The sequence below is a fragment of the Triticum urartu genome, chromosome 2A (assembly GCF_056163025.1).
Source record: "Triticum urartu cultivar PI428250 chromosome 2A, HENAU_Tu73, whole genome shotgun sequence".
In the NCBI taxonomy this organism is placed as follows: Eukaryota; Viridiplantae; Streptophyta; class Magnoliopsida; order Poales; family Poaceae; genus Triticum; species Triticum urartu.
In genome coordinates this window covers 714,124,848-714,145,197 of record NC_141874.1, presented here as the reverse complement: position 1 = coordinate 714,145,197, position 20,350 = coordinate 714,124,848, and the positions used below count along the sequence as shown (strand labels likewise).

At 46.1% G+C, this 20,350-nt stretch overlaps 1 pseudogene; it reads left to right on the top strand.

Moving 5' to 3' along the window:
- Positions 1-1,212: 1,212 nt before the first annotated feature.
- LOC147987047 (uncharacterized) lies at positions 1,213-5,717 on the top strand (annotated as a pseudogene).
- The last annotated feature ends 14,633 nt before the right edge of the window (positions 5,718-20,350 follow it).

The window sequence follows — 20,350 nt, the reverse complement described above, 5'->3', positions numbered from 1 at the left end:
ACAACAACACCGGCCCTGGCAGGCAGTTTTAAACTACACATATCAGGTTAGCATCATCCTGCATCGAACGGAGCTAGCTAGATTGATATGTGACTAGTTAGTAGCAGAATTATTAGATCTAGTGAATTAGCGGACAAGAGTAGGACGTAGTTGTCCTTCTGACTAATTTTTTAGGGCAATCTTTCTTGACTAATTAATCTGGTTGTGTTGGCGATCGATGAAAGACAAGGGGAGAGGATGTCTACAATCCATGGAATAATAATGATAGCCAAGCTGAAATTAATTGGAGGATTCATGGTTGATTCAATATGATTAGGTGGCAAAATTAACTTTTAGTGTTGCAAATTATAAAGTTATTCTACCTGTTAGCCACGAGCAGTTCAAATTACTTTTTGTTTGCCAAACTATAATATATATAATTAGATCCTCAAACTAGGTGGACCAGCTGGTTTTGCACTCCATGATAAAAAAAATAAGAACAATTCGTGTTAAAAAATTATCTAAACATGCACATAATGATCACAATTTTGAATGTATAAAGGGCCCCCGGTTATAATTTTGCCCCGGGCCCCTGAAATCTCAGGACCGGCCCTGGATGTATAGGCCACAATGTGCTACCTCATATAACAAGAGCCACACCTAAATGAGGCACAAAAGCTAGCAGCATCAGCATACGAGAACTACACACATAACTTTGAAATAAACTTCAACAGGAAGATCAACTCATCTACTAAACCTGCATTCCCAGAGAACAAATCGATCGAGCGCCACCTCACCTTTCTTAAGCTTTGACAGCCTTCCCCGGAATGCGACCGTCGCAGTGCCTCACCCCACATCCGCCTCCCCTTGTAGCGTCAGCAGCGGTGTGCTGCTACTGCTGAAGCAGCAGCCTTCCCTGCTGATGCAGCTCGTACTGCAGCGGGGGAGGTTGGCGACGCTGGGGGACGGGCTCGTCGCCGGTGCGTGGTGGAGAGGGAAGGAGGTGGTTGGGGGCATGGCAGCGGAAAATGAGGGGAAGCTGGCCGGCGCACGGGGAGGAGCGGGTCGGCGCTCGAGGTGGAGGTTGCGGCCTGACCGTGCTGAGCGCTAGGAAATGGGAGACGGACGGCAGCCGCGCGCTGGGGGAGGGAGACAGGCAGAGGCGGCGTGCTGGGGGGAGGGATACGGGCGACGGCGGCGCGATGGGGGATGGAGCCGGGCGTCTATGGCGCAATGGGGGATGGAGCCGGGCGGCGGCGGCGCAACGGGGGATGGAGCCGCGCGGCGGTGGCGATACGGGGGACGGAGCCGGGCGGCGGTGGCGCGGCGGGGGACGGAGCCGGGCGGTCGCGCGGTGGGGGACTTCGACTTGGAAAAGGTTACAACACTAATGCTGCAAGTATAACCTTTATTTTTATTATGTCTCTTTTTCCAGGAGATGTTCAGGACTGCGTCACCTCATCAGGACAACAGGAGATGTTCAACACTAATGATTAATATCTCCTGGATGAATGGTGTAATATCTGTTTATCATGTTCATCTACTCTGCAGTTGAGTATCGAGAGGTGGAAGAAAAAAAATTACTACAAAATGAGAAGAAGATCAAGGATGCAGATGTCGTCCAACAGGAACATGCCATGCGGGCTGGAATAATTGGAGTCAAGAGTGAGATACAAGTTCTTGGTAAACGTCCCAACCAGGAGCATGGTGTGCAACAGACACCCGCGAAGAGGAGCATTCTAAGTAGCAGAAACTCCACTAAGCAGACAGTGCAGGTAACGATGAAAACTTCAAACCCTGGTTTTGAATGTGCGTGGAAGTTTTACGTGCTAATTCTTCGTAATACTCGCACGTGCATCTAATTATTTTGTGGTTTCAAGACACAGATGTCCACAAAGGCGCAGAGTGGGTGCTGTGATGGCTCAACGTTTGAAGGCGGTCATAATGAAGAGGTACAGGGTAACAGAATTTCCTTTGATGCAAGTAGAAGGATCATTGGCAACAAAATCATTGATGTTCAAGAATTCAGTACGGTTTGCACAAACAAGAAGAGCGCAACAACAAAATCAAACATAGGAGTAATAAACTTTATCGTAGAGCAGCACCAGAAAGCAATACAGGTGACAGAAAATACGAATGTGCAACAACATTTAAAGCAATGTATTTTTTGTGAGCAATTTTTTCTTTGTTTTCGCTGGGTATATTTAAATTATAGTTTCTTGCACACACAGGCGTACGAGCAAGGAAGCAAGTATCACGGTAGTCCACGGTTCACTGAAAACATAAGGCAAGGGCCTTTGAAAGGATCACCTGTGGCATTCAACATGAGGGGTCCTTCCAAAGGATCTCCGATGGCATTCAGAATTGTCAACGAAATCACCAATTCATAGAGGATGTCGCCAAGATTGGCTGGACAAGAGAGGCATGGGAAAACAAAGGTGACGTCGGAACTATGCTTTTTCAATTCAACACACAAACAGTTTTTTGGAAGAACAGTGTAAAGTGGAAAATAGGAGGACGGTTGTCCGTCTGGTACGGCTATATGTGCAGTTGTTCTCATGTATAGGATGCTACTAGAAGCACTATTGTTGTGCCTCTCCGGTTGTATGGTGCAAACAGAAGCACAACTGTTCCTGTGGTCCAGATGTATGTGTAGCATGGTCACATCTGTGCTGCTGGGTATAATTTGAAAAGTGCCTCTGGTATACCACTTATACTTGGAGTAGAGGCATGGGTGTGGTTTTGGTATACCAGATGAGCCCTGATGACTCATATAAATCTTTCGTTTAGAGAATAAAAAAATGCATATGCTTCAACAGGCTCTGGACATCTAATTTTGTTTCGTGCCATGTGTTCAGGACATGGCGGAGGGGATAACAGATGAGGCAAAGAAATATCATAGTCCTCCATCCATCATGAAGGGAACAGAACGTTCACAGCAGCAAGTAGTACACAGCGGCATCACAGATTGCATGCTAGAAGCAGCACAGTCCCTTGGATGCACGAGTGCCAGAGAAACAGGTAGCAGCATTCCACAATGCGACAGTGGAGACGCAGAATCATTTATGGATTTGACCTTGGTATGCAGAAACGACGCTGCTACATGTGACAAACAATAGAGCAGCAACAGCTCCGTTGTAAGTGGACCTGTGGCTGGCGATGAAACTAATGTCGTCAGAAGTGAATGCGACCAGACGAACGAAGACACGGTAGACAACATCATCATGGCGCCGCCGGCGATTGTAGAGAAAGAAATGGACAACATGTTCAAAGAAGGCATATACCCAACAATTCAGGAGGTCACCGAAGCGCTCAAACCAGAGGGTGGTATGGCATTCGGATCATTGGATGATGCCTTCTACTTTTTCTGCAGATATGCGAGAAGGGTTGGCTTTGCTGCCAAGCGATCAACGAGCAGAAGATCGACATATGATGGGCAGCTTGACAAGCAGGTGTTCCAGTGCACCAAGGAAGGGCAGAATAAAACAACTGAGAGACTTGTTAAGGAGAGAAGGAGCAACTGCTTGTTCCGGACAGGCTGCCCAGTCCAAATAACAACCAAGAGGGATACAGATAGGAGGAAATGGCATCTGAAGAACGTACTCCTAGAGCACAACCACCAACCTCACCCATATGATTGGATGCTAAAGTTCATGAGATGCTATAAGAAGATGACACCTCAGGATAAATTCTTTATACAAGTGCTGCAGAAGGCAAGGTTAGAACCAAGGAAGGTTATGCAGATTTTTACTGCCATGGGGAAATCGAGGCGAGAAATTATGTTCGACACGATTGACATAAGCAACATTGCATGCAGGGACAGGGCTAGAGAGTGCAATACTGATATCGAGGACACCATGAAACTGTTTGCCGATATGCAGAGGCAGAGGGCGGGATTCCACCATGTGGAAGAGATAGAGAACAATACAGTGAGGAGCCTGTTCTGGACAGACTCCTTGTGCAAGATGAATTATGATCTATATGGAGATTTCGTGTCTTTTGAGACGACATTCTCTACGAATATATATGGCTTGCCATTTGCATCAATTATAGGTGTCAACAACCATGGGTCGACCGTCCTGTTCAGAGTAGGCCTTTTGAAGGATGAGAAAATAGGGTCATTCAAGTGGCTCCTAAGCATGTTTATCGAGGCAATGGGAGGAAAAGAGCCGAAATACATAATAACAGACCAGGACCAGGCGATGAAGACCACAATAAAGAAATCTCTTCCAAGAACGAGGCACAGGTTCTGCTGGTGGCATATTAGGAAGAACATGAAGGAAAATAACGCATCAGTGTTTGCGCAGCACCCAGGAATGTCTGATGATTTATTTCAAATCATCAAAAACTCACTAGATCAAGACGAGTTTGAGCGTTCCTGGAAAGCAGCAATTTTTGTGCACAAGGCGAAAGGCAACAAACACCTGAACACGCTATGGGAACTCCGAAATTTCTGGGTGCCGGCCTACTTCAAGGACTGCTTCTATCCTTTTTCATCAACAACCGCTCGCAGTGAGAGCACAAATTCGATGTGGAAGAATTACGTCGACCATAGGGACACTATAACAAGGTTTGTTGGTGCATATCACATGATTCAACAAAATTGCCTTGCGACGCTTGACAAGAAAAGACACCGAACAGTCGAGAAGACACCATCACTAGAGACAGGTTTTGTGATTGAAAGACAAGCAAGTGAAGTATACACGAATGAAATTTTCAGGAAATTCCAGCTGGAGCTACGGAACCAGACATACTACAAGTGCTCTGACCTGGCAAAGGGGAGGCAGTATTTTTTAAAAAGGATTACTGAGACTGGAAGAAAAGAGTGGAAACCATATCAAGGCGAGGAATTTGACAGGTTTGAGTTTAGGGTAGATGTGGATGAGCTAAAAGGAAATATACGGTTGTAGCTGCAAGAAAATGAGTAGGGATAGCATTCAGTGCTGCCATGTGCTTAAGGTGATGGACCAAACAGGCATGGTCAATCATCTTCCAAAATCCTTCATCATACCCAGATGGACTAGGAATCTATCACAGAGCTTGAAAGTGTTGTCTACAAGTCAAGATAATAGCATGACCACACAAGACGATGGAACTATAAGATTCGGCCTCACTTACGCTGAGTTGTCAGATATCTGTTCAAATTCTTGCAGAAAAGAGAAAGCATACAGTGTGCTGTGTGAGTGTACGCTAGATATGAAAATAAAAGTCATGGCGGCACTTGCTGAGGAACCAGACGCAGGAATTCTTGCTGAAACTCTCAAGAACCCCCCCCCCCTGAGTGGCTCAAAGGGCATGAAAAAAGGAGATCGAATCAAAGCTGGTTCTGAGAAGAAAGGAAAAGGCAACAAAGCCACATCCAAGTGCGATGTTGTCGAGAAAAGGGTCACAGGAAAACAAACTGCGCGGGAAACCCAGAAGTCCAGGAGAGGATGAGGATTGAAGAGGAGAAGAGGAAATTGCATAATGGGAAGAGGGAAGGGTCAATGAAATGGCCGACAACACCAACAACACCATCGAGGACATCAAACGGCTCAGGAGAATGCACTCCAAGCCTAGGAGGAAGACGTCAGACGCCAGCAACTCCAACCACCCCACTGACAACATGTAGCATTTACCAAAGTCTTGCATGTACGCCAGAATCCAACACCAGACAAGCCAGGCACACAGAATGCGCAGGGAAGCCTGGGACAAGGCCCAGAATCTGCACAGTCCACTTCCAGAAAGGAAAGATCTGAGTGGAGACTGTTTGGTGCCGGAGAACAGTACGAATAAAAAATTAAAAGGTAATGATGCAGCTTAAATAGGACATAAGCAAAAAATAGTGATGACTGCAATCTTTCTCATTGTTTTTTTGTTTTTTTGTATATTAGTTTTACAGGTAAATAGTGTTGGGGATCGTAGCAGAAATTAAAAAATTTCTCCACATCACCAAGATCAATCTATGGAGTATTCTAGCAACGAGGGGAATAGGAGTGCATCTACATACCCTTGTAGATCGCGAGCGGAAGCGTTCAAGTGAACGGGGATGATGGAGTCGTACTCGCCGTGATCCAAATCACCGATGACCAAGTGCCGAACGGACAGCACCTCCGCGTTCAACACACGTACGGTCGGGAAGACGTCTCCTCCTTCTTGGTGAAGATCCAGCAGCACGACAGCGTGGTGGTGGATGCAGCAGGGTCTTGGTAGGGCTTCGCCAAGCACCAACGAGCGGGAGAGGTGTTACGGGAGGGAGAGGGAGATGACTATTTGTTGATCAACGAGCTAGTCAACTAGAGGCTTACTAGGGACATGTTGGTGTCTATTATTCACACATGTATTACGATTTCCGGATAATACAATTATAGCATGAATAAAGACAATTATCATGAACAAAGAAATATAATAATAATGCTTTTATTATTGCCTCTAGGGCATATTTCCAACAGTCTCCCACTTGCACTAGAGACAATAGTCTAGTTACATTGTGATGAATCGAACACCAATGGAATTTTGGTGTTGATCATGTTTTGCTCTAGGGAGAGGTTTAGTCAACGGATCTGCCACATTCAGGTCCGTATGTATTTTACAAATCTCTATGTCTCCATTTTGAACACTTTCACGAATGGAGTTGAAGCGACGCTTGATATGCCTGGTCTTCTTGTGAAACCTGGGCTCCTTTGCAAGGGCAATAGCTCCAGTGTTGTCACAGAAGAGAGTCATCGGGTCCGACGCATTGGGTATGACTCCTAGGTCGGTAATGAACTCCTTCACCCAGACTGCTTCTTGTGCTGCCTCCGAGGCTGCCATATACTCTGCTTCACATGTAGATCCCACCACGACGCTTTGCTTGCAACTGCACCAGCTTACTTCCCCACCATTCAAAATATACACGTATCCGGTTTGTGACTTAGAGTCATCCAGATCTGTGTCGAAGCTAGCATCGACGTAACCCTTTACGACGAGCTCTTCGGCACCTCCATAAATGAGAAACATATCCTTGGTCCTTTTCAGGTACTTTAGGATGTTTTTGACCGTTGTCCAGTGTTCCTTGCCGGGATTACTTTGGTACCTACCTACAAACATTCGGCAAGGTTTACATCAGGTCTGGTACACAGCATGGCATACATAATAGACCCTATGGCTGAGGCATAGGGGATGACACTCATCTCTTCTATATCTTCTGCCGTGGTCGGGCATTGAGCCGTACTCAATCGCACACCTTGCAATATAGGCAAGAACCCCTTCTTGGACTGATCCATATTGAACTTCCTCAACATCTTGTCAAGGTACGTACTTTGTGAAAGACCGATGAGGCGTCTTGATCTATCTCTATAGATCTTGATGCCTAATATATAAGCAGCTTCTCCAAGGTCCTTCATTGAAAAACACTTGTTCAAATAGGCCTTTATGCTTTCCAAGAATTCTATATCATTTCCCATCAACAATATGTCATCCACATATAATATGAGAAATGCTACAGAGCTCCCACTCACTTTCTTGTAAACGCAGGCTTCTCCATAAGTCTGCATAAACCCAAACGCTTTGATCATCTCATCAAAGCGAATGTTCCAACTCCGAGATGCTTGCACCAGCCCATAGATTGAGCGCTGGAGCTTGCACACCTTGTTAGCATTCTTAGGATCGACAAAACCTTCCGGCTGCATCATATACAATTCTTCCTTAAGAAAGCCGTTAAGGAAGGCCGTTTTGACGTCCATTTGCCATATTTCATAATCATAGAATGCGACAATTGCTAACATGATTCAGACGGACTTCAGCTTCGCTACGGGTGAGAAAGTCTCATCGTAGTCAACCCCTTGAACTTGTCGATAACCCTTAGCGACAAGTCGAGCCTTATAGATGGTCACATTACCATCCGCGTCTGTCTTCTTCTTAAAGATCCATTTATTTTCTATGGCTCGCCGATCATCGGGCAAGTCAGTCAAAGTCCATACTTTGTTTACATACATGGATTCTATCTCGGATTTCATGGCTTCTAGCCATTTTTCGGAATCTGGGCTTGCCATCGCTTCCTCATAGTTCGAAGGTTCAGCATTGTCTAACAACATGATTTCTAGGACAGGGTTGCCGTACCACTCTGGTGCGGAACGTGTCCTCGTGGACCTACGAAGTTCCGTAGGAGCTTGATCCGAAGTATCTTGATCATCATCATTAACCTCCTCTCTAATCGGTGCAGGCACCACAGGAACATTTTCCTGGGCTGCGCCACTCTCCGTTTGAAGAGGCAGTACTTCATCAAGCTCCACTTTCCTCCCACTTACTTCTTTCGAGAGAAACTCTTTCTCTAGAAAGGATCCATTCCTGGCAACAAATATCTTGCCTTCGGATCTGAGGTAGAAGGTATACCCAATGGTTTCCTTAGGGTATCCTATGAAGACGCATTTTTCCGACTTGGGTTTGAGCTTTTCAGGTTGAAGTTTCTTGACATAAGCATCGCATCCCCAAACTTTTAGAAATGACAGCTTAGGTTTCTTCCCAAACCATAATTCATACGGTGTCGTCTCAACGGATTTCGACGGAGCCCTATTTAAAGTGAATGCGGCAGTCTCTAAAGCATAGCCCCAAAATGAGAGCGGTAGATCGGTAAGAGACATCATAGATCGCGCCATATCCAATAGAGTGCGATTACGACGTTCGGACACACCGTTACGCTGAGGTGTTCCAGGCGACGTGAGTTGTGAAACGATTCCACATTTTCTTAAGTGTGTGCCAAATTCGTGACTTAAATATTCTCCCCCACAATCTGATCGTAAGAACTTTATTTTTCTGTCACGTTGATTCTCAACCTCACTCTGAAATTCCTTGAACTTTTCAAAGGTCTCAGACTTGTGTTTCATTAAGTAGACATACCCATATCTACTCAAGTCATCGGTGAGAGTGAGAACATAACGATAGCCACCGCGAGCCTCAACACTCATTGGACCACACACATCAGTATGTATAATTTCCAATAAGTTGGTTGCTCGCTCGATTGTTCCGGAGAACGGAGTCTTGGTCATTTTACCCATGAGGCATGGTTCGCACGTGTCAAATAATTCATAATCAAGAGGCTCTAAAAGTCCATCTGCATGCAGCTTCTTCATGCGTTTGACACCTATGTGACCAAGGCGGCAGTGCCACAAGTATGTGGGACTATCATTATCAACTTTACATCTTTTGGTATTCACACTATGAACATGTGTAACATTACGCTGGAGATTCATCAAGAATAAACCATTCACCAGCGGGGCATGACCATAAAACATATCTCTCATATAAATAGAACAACCATTATTCTCGGATTTAAATGAGTAGCCATCTCAAATTAAACGAGATCCTGATACAATGTTCATGCTCAAAGCTGGAACTAAATAACAATTATTGAGGTTTAAAACTAATCCCGTAGGTAAATGTAGAGGTAGCGTGCCGACGGCGATCACATCAACCTTGGAACCATTCCCGACGCGCATCGTCACCTCGTCCTTCGCCAGTCTCCGCTTATTCCGCAGCTCCTGCTTTGAGTTACAAATATGAGCAACCGCACTGGTATCAAATACCCAGGAGCTACTACGGGTGCTGGTAAGGTACACATCAATAACATGTATATCACATATACCTTTGGTGTTGCCGGCCTTCTTGTCCGCTAAGTATTTGGGGCAGTTCCGCTTCCAGTGACCACTTCCCTTGCAATAAAAGCACTCAGCTTCAGGCTTGGGTCCATTCTTTAACTTCTTCCTGGCAACTGATTTACCGGGCGCGGCAACTTCCTTGCCGTCCTTCTTGAAGTTCTTCTTACCCTTGCCTTTCTTGAACTTAGTGGTTTTATTCACCATCAACACTTGATGTTCCTTTTTGATCTCCACCTCCGCTGATTTCAGCATTGAATATACCTCGGGAATGGTCTTTTCCATCCCCTGCATATTGAAGTTCATCACAAAGCTCTTGTAGCTTGGTGGAAGTGACTGAAGGATTCTGTCAATGACCGAGTCATCCGGGAGATTAACTCCCAGCTACGTCAAGCGGTTGTGCAACCCAGACATCTTGAGTATGTGTTCACTGACAAAGCTATTTTCCTCCATCTTACAACTAAAGAACTTGTCGGAGACTTCACATCTCTCAACCCGGGCATGAGCTTGTAAAACCATTTTTAGCTCCTCGAACATCTCATATGCTCCGTGTTGCTCAAAACGCTTTTGGAGCCCCGGTTCTAAGTTGTAAAGCATGCCGCACTGAACGAGGGAATAATCATCAGCACATGACTGATAGGCGTTCATAACGTCTTGGTTTGCTGGGAATGGTGCTTCACCTAGCGGTGCTTCTAGGACATAAACTTTCTTGGCAGCTATGAGGATGATCCTCAGGTTCCGGACCCAGTCCGTATAGTTGCTGCCATCATCTTCAGCTTGGTTTTCTCTAGGAATGCGTTGAAGTTGAGGGCAACATTCGTGGGCCATTTGATCTACAAGACATATTGTAAAGATTTTAGACTAAGTTCATGATAATTAAGTTCATCTAATCAAATTATTCAATGAACTCCCACTCAGAAAGACATCCCTCTAGTCATCTAAGTGAAACATGATCCGAGGCAACTAGGCCGTGTCCGATCATCACGTGAGACGGACTAGTCAACATCGGTGAACATCTCCATGTTGATCGTATCTTCTATACGACTCATGCTCGACCTTTCGGTCCTCCGTGTTCCGAGGCCATGTCTGTACATGCTAGGCTCATCAAATCAACCTAAGTGTATTGCGTGTGTAAATCTGGCTTACACCCGTTGTATTCGAACGTTAGAATCTATCACACCCGATCATCACGTGGTGCTTGGAAACAATGAACCTTCGCAACGGTGCACAGTTAGGGGGAACACTTTCTTGAAATTAATTTGAGGGATCATCTTATTCAAGCTACCATCGTTCTAAGCAAATAAGATGTAAAACATGATAAACATCACATGCAACCAAATAGTGACATGATATGGCCATTATCATTTCGCTCCTTTGATCTCCATCTTCGGGGCGCCATGATCATCGTCGTCACCGGCATGACACCGTGATCTCCATCATCATGATCTCCATCATCGTGTCTTCATGAAGTTGTCACATCAACTATTACTTCTACTACTATGGTTAACGCTTTAGCAATAAAGTAAAGTAATTACATGACGTTTATGTTGACACGCAGGTCATAAATAAATTAAGACAACTCCTATGGCTCCTGCCGGTTGTCATACTCATTGACATGCAAGTCGTGATTCCTATTACAAGAACATGATCATCTCATACATCACATATATCATTCATCACAACTTTTGGCCATATCACATCACAAAGCACTTGCTGCAAAAACAAGTTAGACGTCCTCTAATTGTTGTTGCAAGTTTTTACGTGGTTTCTAGCAAGAACGTTTCTTACCTACGCCAAAACCACAACGTGAATTGCCAATTTCTATTTACCCTTCATAAGGACCCTGTTCATCGAATCTGATCCGACTAAAGTGGGAGAGACAGACACCCGCCAGCCACCTTATGCAACTAGTGCATGTCAATCGGTGGAACCGGTCTCACGTAAGCGTACGTGTAAGGTTGGTCCGGGCCGCTTCATCCCACAATGCCGCCGAATCAAGATAAGACTAGTAACGGCAAGATAATTGACAATATCGACACCCACAACTGCTTTGTGTTCTACTCGTGCATAGAAACTACGCATAGACCTAGCTCTAATACCACTGTTGGGGATCATAGCAAAAAATAAAAAAATTCTACGCATCACCAAGATCAATCTATGGAGTATTCTAGCAACGAGGGGAATAGGAGTGCATCTACATACCCTTGTAGATCGCGAGCGGAAGCGTTCAAGTGAACGGGGATGATGGAGTCGTACTCGCCGTGATCCAAATCACCGATGACCAAGTGTCGAATGGACAGCACCTCCGCGTTCAACACACGTATGGTCGGGAAGACGTCTCCTTCTTCTTGATCCAGCAAGGTGGGAGGAGAGGTTGATGAAGATCCAGCAGCACGACGGCGTGGTGGTGGATGCAGCAGGGTCTCGGCAGGGCTTCGCCAAGCACCAACGAGCGGGAGAGGTGTTACGGGAGGGAGAGGGAGGCGCCAGGGGCAAGGGGTGCGGCTGCCCTCCCTCCCCCCTCTTTATATAGGGGCCTTGGGGGGCGCCAGCCCTAGGAGATCTGGTCTCCAAGGGGGGCGGCGGCCAAGGGGTGGCTTCCCCCCAAGCCAAGTGGGGGGCGCCCCCACCCCTAGGGTTTCCCAACCCTAGGCGCAGGGGGGCCCAAAGGGGGGTGCACCAGCCCACCAGGGGCTGGTTCCCCTCCAACTTCAGCCCATGGGGGCCTCCAGGATAGGTGGCCCCACCCGGTGGACCCCCGGGACCCTTCCGGTGGTCCCGGTACAATACCGGTAACCCCCGAAACCTTCCCGATGGCCGAAACTGGACTTCCTATATATAAATCTTTACCTCCGGACCTTTCCGGAACTCCTCGTGACGTCCGGGATCTCATCCGGGACTCCGAACAACTTTCGGGTTACTGCATACTAATATCTCTACAACCCTAGCGTCACCGAACCTTAAGTGTGTAGACCCTACGGGTTCGGGAGACATGCAGACATGACCGAGATGCCTCTCCGGCCAATAACCAACAGCGGGATCTGGATACCCATGTTGGCTCCCACATGCTCCTCGATGATCTCATCGGATGAACCACGATGTCAAGGACTTAATCAATCCCGTATTCAATTCCCTTTGTCAATCGGTATGTTACTTGCCCGAGACTCGATCGTCGGTATCCCAATACCTTGTTCAATCTCGTTACCGGCAAGTCACTTTACTCGTACCGTAATGCATGATCCTGTGACCAACTCCTTGCTCACATTGAGCTCATTATGATGATGCATTACCGAGTGGGCCCAGAGATACCTCTCCGTCATACAGAGTGACAAATCCCAGTCTCGATTCGTGCCAACCCAACAGACACTTTCGGAGATACCCGTAGTGCACCTTTATAGCCACCCAGTTACGTTGTGACGTTTGATACACCCAAAGCACTCCTACGGTATCCGGGAGTTGCACAATCTCATGGTCTAAGGAAATGATACTTGACATTAGAAAAGCTCTAGCAAACGAACTACACGATCTTTGTGCTATGCTTAGGTTTGGGTCTTGTCCATCACATCATTCTCCTAATGATGTGATCCCATTATCAATGACATCCCCATGTCCATAGTCAGGAAACCATGACTATCTGTTGATCAACGAGCTAGTCAACTAGAGGCTCACTAGGGACACATTGTGGTCTATGTATTCACACATGTATTACGATTTCCAGATAACACAATTATAGCATGAATAATAGACAATTATCATGAACAAGGAAATATAATAATTTTTTATTATTGCCTCTAGGGCATATTTCCAACAAATAGGTTGAATAGCCGCGCACAAGGGTGGAGACGCACAAGGGTGGATAAGGAAGAATGGATCACTGAAGATTCAAAAACAAGGCCGCATGCGGAGTGATGAAATAGCAAGTGACTGGTGAGGAGGGTGGGCGGGTGTTGATTGTTTAATTTTTCATGCTGTGGTTATAAGAACGGCTTGTAAGTTAATTTGCTGCAGTTATAGAAACAAAACAAATTTAAATAAGAACGCCTTTTGCTTCTTATGTATTTTTACTCAGCGGAGAAAAAATCAGAGGCACATGTTTCCTTGTTATTTTCCGCAGCCGTGGGTTTCTGAATGTGGATGTTGTAAGAATACAAGCATGCTTCTCTGCTGCTACATAGAGAGATAAAAATAACTGAAGTGCACAGGCAGCCACGGCCATGGCACTAGTGGGTGTTCAACTGTGACTCTCACGGTTGCATGGTAATGTCCATCGTCGTTGCACGGAAACATTTTTAAGCACAGAATCTGGGTCGTGCTTCTGGGGGCCGCATAACTGTGGCTTTCTTGGTAACTATGCCTCTCCTGTTCTCACGCATGTTCTTCTGTTATGAATGCATGTCTGTAAGTAATTGAAATATAGAGCAGATAATCGTGCTTGCGATGCGTGTCGAACCGTGCCTTATGTGCCTTCATGGCGTGCTTGTGTGATGCAAAGATTTCAAAGACAACGGTTCATAGTTGTGTTTGTGTTTCTGTTTCACAAATGGATATAGTGCCTGGCAGTAGGTTCACGGTGTTTCCTGTGAGAGAATAACGGCTTTACATGCTACTGAAGCACGAGGAATGACGGTCGTGCCTGTGTGGCATGTAGAACAGTGCGTCTTGTATCACTTCACGACTGTCGTGTGGTACGTGACAAACTGTGCCTCTGCCATGGCCGTGCCTGTGTGACAGGTAGAACAGTGCATCTCGTATCACTTTCCTACAAAGGCATGACCGTGTGTGTGGTACATGACAAACCGTGCCTCTACCATCACTTCACTTGCTTGCTTTTTTCTGTGAGCGTTTCGGCAGAATCATCTGCAAGGCAGAGGCACAGCCTTGAATCCCCCTTAACTTTGAAACTGTCTTTATAGTGACTTCATGGTTAACGTGCCGGTGGAAAATTTTGCCTCTCATAGAGGCAAGATGACTGCAAAACCGTGCTTCCGGCGTCGAACTAATTATTCTAATGAATATGTGCGGTAAATAATTAAAACACGGATGGGCACTCCCGTGCCTGGCCTGCTTGTACAACAGTGCATCATGTTTGATGAAAGCCGTGGCTCTATTTAATGCTTCAAGCAACCATCTACCATTTACTTGTTATGAGTAGTAATTAACCCGGAGCCCCCTGTAAAAAAAGAGGTAATTAATCTGGACCCCTCCGCTCCCCGTCGGTATTTAAGTCGTTTCGTGGATTGATAGGTTGTAATCCATTTTTCCAGATCCACCTCTCTGAGCACTGGTCGTGGGTGGCGCCACCCAGCAATGGAGGTGGAGATGGAATGTGCTACTTGTAGCACCAAGAGGGCGAGAGTGGTGCCACCGGCGATGCCGCCTTCTGGTGGTGTGCTGGTCGTCAGAGGGGAGGGAAGCGGCGAGCGTGCTCTCCCTCGATCCAAGGAGGGAGAAGGGGAGTGTCGTCCAGACCTCATCAGCGACCTCCCGGACGCCATCCTCGGTGAGATCATCTCTCGTCTCCCCATCAAGGAGGGCATCCGTACTCGAATCCTCGCTTGTCGGTGGCATCCTTTATGGTGCACCGCTCCTCTGAATCTCGACTCCCGTGAGATCTCTGTCTTTCGTCTTTTAACGATGGGGAAACAGTTCATATCGAGACCATATCTCAGCTGTCCGCCGTCACCAAGGAGTGCGTCCGCAGATGCTATTTCGGAACTCGACGCTCTCGAAATTTTGTCGCTGATGTTGTTAGTCTTCCGGAATCCATTCTGTCCAGCCATGAGGGCTGTGTTAGCCGCCTCTCTATCCCGGCGTGCTACCTACGGTGCAGACCCTCCACCGTTGATGCCTGGTTGCGATCCTCAAAGCTGAACAATATTCAAGTTCTTGATTTCTACTACCTCTTCCCAGGATTTTTGACGCAAGAGGTCACACTACTGGATGTATGTACTTCATCTACGCCCTCGGCACCTGAGTCCGTGTTTCAGTTTTCCTCCTCTCTCCACACCCTCGCCTTTGCTCTTTGCCAAATACCAGACAATTACGTAGGGACGCTTAAGCTACCACTGGTCAAAAGACTCTCGCTTGTGGAAGTTGATATATCAGACGTCTCGCTGCAAAGCATAATCCACTCTAGTTGCCCTCACTTGAGTCTCTGCTGCTTGTTTGCAGTAGAGGAGGTCGTCGCATCACAATAAACTCGTGTAACCTTGTAAGCATTGGCATTTGTTGTGCACACGGCAAACTCATTATTGAGGATGCCCCTTCGGTTCGACGGTTGATCGACGATGGTCTGGTCGACGACTGTTCGATAATCGTTGTCTCTGCACCTAAACTGGAGACGTTAGGTGAATTCGTGTTCGTGTCTCCCTCCACGTGTCTTGAGGTACTGACTTTCCTTGATATTGGAACAGAGCTGCACTTGTTCCAATGTTTGTTCTATTAATTTGATGACCTATGTTCTATTCTTCATGCAGAGTCGGGACTTCAAGGTAACCGGTGTGTCTGCACCTAAACCGTATCCATGTGGTCTCACCTGTCTTGCATATTGAGTTTTCACGATACTTTCAGCTTAATTTTGTTTGTGAGGAAACAAGTTTTATTTAATCCAACCTTTATTCTATTAGTTTTGTGATCCATCTTCTGTTAATTTTCATGAAGGGTTTGGAGGCAGTCAGTCTAACAACAATGCGTCAATCTGTTAAGACCTTTGCTTATCTACATGTATTATAAAGTGGACATCGTTGTTGAATTGTTGCAATCCTTTCCAAAACTGGAGAACTTGTTTGTCGAGGTGATGATCTTCAGAAATGTGCATACTGTAGTACTCGTTCCATTTCAAAATGGTTATCTTAAATTTGACTGGAATTGATGCACCCATATCTACACAAGATTTATTGTTGGATACACATCCATATCTAGACAAGTCTATGTCAAACTTCTTGTTACGGAGGTGGTAGAATTAATTGTTTCATTTGGTTTTTCGATGGTCTATATCTCTTTTTATAGACGCTAAGTATTTTCAACCTATCATTTATATTTTAGGGACGGTTGATTTTTCATGGTGAATAAAACAAATGGCGTCTTAAGCACCGGCAGTTTCTCAAACATCACGACATTTGTCTGAAGACAGTATTGCTGGAACATTATGTTCGCTCCCGGAGTTACAATGAATTTGCGATGTTCTTTGTTCTGAGTGCAAAGGGTATGGAGACCATCACCATTAAGTTTATCTCCCCTCCCGCAGAGTTCACGGGAGTATTTTACTAAGAGCAACAGAGGGTTCTGGAGTGGCATAAAAAGGCTTCTAAACGTGCTGGTCTTAGATTATCATCAAGTTGCAGCCACATGCGTCCGCATTTAAGAAACATAAGTGTTGAGTACCTGGATTTGACGGTTCTATTCAGGTGTGGATGCTGAAATCAGATCTGGTGTTAGTTGTTCAGGTGTATGGAGTTATTTGTTGTTGCGATCGTTTGAGCTCGGGTTTTATGTAAACTTTATCAGACAACTTGTAGTCTTTGCACCTTGTGTAGGCTTGTTTGTTTTTGTGTTGCGTGCAGCCATGAAGGAGCTCCCAACTGCTAAAATCTACCTAGTTTTGTGTCTTTTTGAGTTGATGCTACAACATGTCATGGTCCCCAGTCCCGTGGAAATGTGCGAGAAAACGTGTGCCTCTTTGTGTGTAGTAAATGAGTGACCCCTCCATTTTCGGTAATAGAGGCACGACCGTTCATACTATTATCTACTGTTGTGTCAAATGTGGAGTTTTGCAGCTTTGTACAGGCCGAAGGACTATAAAATGCTGTGGCACCAAGATTAAAAGACATAAAGTAGATTTATTTTTTCAGTGGAGAGATGCACGATGTATGTCTAACTGTGCCTGTGTTGTATGTACGACAGTGCCTCTCGTATGTACCTGTCATGCACACAATGCATGCACAACCATGCCTGTATTGCAGGTAGAGCAGTGCTTCTCGTATGTACCTGCCATATGCACAGAGGTAGCTGCAGTTGAGCCCTTGCACTGTTTCTGCTCCTCGTACTGTGGTTATAAAAACGGCTTGTAAGTTTATTTGGTGCAGTTATAGAAACAAAACAAATTTAAGCAGAACAGATTTTGCTTGTTTAGGTATTTTTATTACTCAACAGAGAAAACATTATAAGGGCGACATGTTTGCTTGTAAATTTCTGCAGCCGTTTCTTTATGAAGGTGGATGCTGTAAGAATACAACCATGCCTCTGCTGCAACACAACATAGAGAGCCACCACCATGGTCAACCAAACATGTTTCCCGGGGCCTTACGTAGCGCCTTTAGTGACCGCACAACCGAGTTTCTACTCAACAGGCCACACCCAGATGCGTCTCGAGGATTGAAGCCATGCCACTGCAGACTCACAACCTTGCTTTCACCTTGTTGTGGCATCGTGACGTTCGTTCTTTGCTTGAAAAACGTGCCTTCCACAGCCACTTGACTGTGCGCCTAACAAAGGAGCAACGCTAGCTAATAAAGTGCCTCTTCTACTACTAAAAGCATGGCCGTCATTGCTTCACTTCCATGCCTCTGACAGTGGCTCCTTGGTACAGAACCGTGGTTGTAGAGACTTCTTGCCCGTGCTTTTAAGAACAGTGTCTCTCGAATCGGCCATTCTTTCCCTCACAAAGTAAACAGTGAGGGTTCACATCTGAATCCAATTCCGTTGTGTTTGTGCAGTAGACACACGAATGTGACTCTATGTAATACTAAACTGTGCCTCCAAGGGTTCTTGTCCGTGCCTCTCCGTTTGAACGAGTCGACGGAATCATTCAGAACACAAACACAAGCGAACATGACTCTATATAATACCACACCATGCCTTTGTGGCTTCCCACCCGTGCCTATGACCTGAAACACTGAAACACAGAATGCCAGGAACGTCCACGCCTTCATGAGTGGACAAGTCATGACTCTAGTTGGTACACATAACCGTGGCTGTAGAGACTTCACGCCCGTGCTTTCAAAAACATCGTCTCTCGAATCGGCCATTACGTTCCTCACAAAGTAAACAGATAATGTTCACATGATGTTACAAAAGTTTCCACACAAGGATATTACGAAAGAAAAAAAGAGAAACTTCAATCAACTGCGAACCAACATTGCCTCATTACAACGATACTGGAAACCAAAATACATTTGTTAACAAATTTACTGACAACGAAATTTCACAACACAAAATAAGAAACTTCTAGTCCACTTCTTAATTACTTCAGGTACAACGATCAGGGCCGCTGCTATCTATCTAGTCCCCAGAGACTGCTTGTTCGTTTGCTGGGCGCACAATCCCTCAGACTCCTTTTTTCATACCCTCTGATTGCTCCACCATCCGGTCGCGCTCAACGATGAGTGTTGCCTTCTCATTCATAAGAACTGCGACGAAGGCTTTGTTCTCCTTATAGAGCTTCCTCCAGTGCTCGACGGCCCTCAAGAGCTCAGCATTCGTAGCCACCTCCAGTTCATAATGCCTCTTCCAGGAATTGATGACGTCAACCGCATCATTCTTCTTAATTTAGGCAATGGTGTCGTCGAGGATCTTATTCATATGGTCAAAGACGGAGGTCTTAGGCTTATCGCCTCCGAGATGAAACTGCCTGTGTGACTTAGTTCCCAGAGACTTCTCGTTGTGTTGATGGGCGCACAGTTCCTTGATCTCCATTTTCAAACCTTCTGATTCATCCACCAGACGGCCGTGCGCAATGAGGAGCTTCGCCTTCTCATTCCTAAGATCTGCGATGTTGGCTTTGCTCTCATCGTACAACTCCTTCCAGCTGTAGAGGTTCTTCTCCAGCATCGCTATCTCACGACGGCTCTCCTCGTGGAACTCCCTGCAGCCATCGATGACCCTCAACAGCTCATCATTCTTGGCCTTTTTGCGCTTATATAGATTCTTCCACTAGTTGATGACGTCCACCGAATTATCCTGCTTAACTACGACCCAAACATAGGTCTCAGACTAATCGCATCCGAGATGATTCTGCTTGTGCGAACCATCGACTGGTCCTAAGAGTTCACTGTCGCTACGGGAGCTGTTAGATCTTCCTAAGGACACCCCACACACCACTCTCTTCCTTTTTCTCAACTTTGAGTTGCTCCTTAATTGTGCGACAGGGCAGTTCTGAATGAGTTCGTGATGGAGCCTAACCCTAGCTCCAATTGACTGAAAATCAGTATCAGGAAGACACACCCTCATCAAATTAGGTGAAAGAAAAAACGAATTAAGCAGAAGCGGAAGCAGAGTGGACTTACAGATGAGGGGCCCTCGCCATCTCGGATCTTCTCCCACGACAGGACACGGCGCTCCGGAGTAGTCTCCTTGTGCCCAGCCATGGCGGAGATGGTCAGAGGATAGAGAGGAGTAAGAGGAATGGAAGGCCTGGCGGCGGACAAAGGGAGGAGTAGGATGTGGCTAGGGTTTCGAGACTCTGTCCGTCCGCCTTAAATAGCCGGAGCTTCCCCTGGGGCAACGAGCTAAAGCGTCCGGTGACGCACGTCGGACCATTGGGTTTCCGGAGCGGCGCCACGTGGTGTTCACACCCGAATACGAGGAGACGCCCATCGAACCGTTGGGTTTCCACAATAAACGTACGAATGTGACTCTGGGTAAAGCATAACCATGCCTCTCCGGGCTTCACGGTTGTGCCTGTCCTTGCGAACGGTTCAACAGAATCATTTGGAACATGAAGACAAACTAACGTGACTCTTCACAATACCATGCCGTGACTT